Here is a 1,629-nt window from a genome sequence, read left to right on the forward strand (position 1 = left end):
TTTCTGAGGGTGTAAATCTTTACGGGAGTAGAAAGCCTCATCTTTCTCCCGCGGAGCGGCTGGTAGTTTCGAACCGCTGACCTTAAGGTTAATTCAGGATCGAAACCAACGCTGGATGAAGCAGTTTCCCAGTCAGGAACACCTATGGTTGCCATATTGCAGGCACACCTAGCTCTTGTCTTTAGTCTCTCAGCAATGTGATCCCTTGGCCTCTGCTTCATTCCATGAACATAGAGCCTGCAGAAACTCTGTCTCTCCAAGCCACCACCTCTGCTGTCACCATTCTTCTAGGCAGGGATCTTATACTCCATGGTCATCCTTCAGGATGGTCCTGGGACCTTCTGTTTCTATTTCTGAGATGACCCATTTTAAACCAAACTAGAGGGGGAAAAACTAACCAATCCCAGCCTTAGAGTCCTGTGTACCTTATTTGCATAGTTCCACCCAATCATTTGGTTGGAATAAAGACATTGGATAGAAAAGCCATATCAAGTAAATTCAAATTACCGTAGTCACCCATGATGAATAGGTTTCAGCAGAGTTTCTAGTACAAGACAGACTTGCAAGAAAAAGCCTGTAGATCTACTGCTGAAAATTATCTAAAGAAAACTTTATGGAACATAACAGAACATTGTCTGATATAATGCTGGAAGCAGAGGTTGGGAGGCACTCAAAATCCACAGCAGCCACAAAAGTGAACTTGAGCACTGATGGTTCAGGACAAGGCAGCATTTCTTTCTGTTATACGGGGGGACCACCATGAGTCAGAGCTGACTCAATTGGAGATCAGTGACAATGTGTTTAGGAGGCAGAGCCAAAGATCATTCTTCCAACAAGTCTGTTGGAACCTCCCTCCTTTGATTTTCTCTTTTCCATGTGCATAGTGACAATCATTTTTATTTTATTTTTTTTAAGTCTCCAACGTTCAAACAGCCCGACTTTTCTGGCATAAAATCCTCTCTTTGTGGAAGGTCAAGATGTTACCTGATTGCATCTAACTGATAACTGAAGATTAAAGTGGACTTTCCAGTATAGCAGTGAGAAGAAATTAATGGAACAGATAGGGTATTCGTCCCAAAATGGAATGGGTATAATAGATGCTTATGCAATTACAGTGGCTATCTAGAGAAAAGGAGGCCATTCTGGTTGGGGGAATAGATGATTTCATCTGGAAAAAAAAAAAAATGATGTTGAAGAAACATGAGAAAATTCAGGGGCACTCTTCAGCAAAGTGTTTTGAGTTTAACAGTATCACTGGCCGAAGATCACCCTTCTCTGTGGTTTGCTCACATAGAGACTCTCTTGTCAGTCTAAAGAGCTCAGTGACTGACAATTTAATTCAATTTTCACAATGGGAGGGCAGTACATTGAGACATTCTGTACCTCGCAATTAAAGTCTTCAAATGCTAACAACGTTGTGCATGTATTTTATGGCAACCAGGTTGAGAACACACATATTCACTGTGAACAACACTTAGCAATTGTACAAATACATTATGGAGTATAATTTTTAATATAATTTAGATAATGTATTTATTATGGATTTACTTTGGAACAGGGAAGAGGGAGAGAATGCAAAAATGATGACAGGAGTCCATGTTAATGTTGGCTTACCATTAACATGTAACA

The sequence above is a fragment of the Chrysochloris asiatica genome, unplaced genomic scaffold, assembly GCF_000296735.1.
Source record: "Chrysochloris asiatica unplaced genomic scaffold, ChrAsi1.0 scaffold00484, whole genome shotgun sequence".
Classification (NCBI taxonomy): Eukaryota; Metazoa; Chordata; class Mammalia; order Afrosoricida; family Chrysochloridae; genus Chrysochloris; species Chrysochloris asiatica.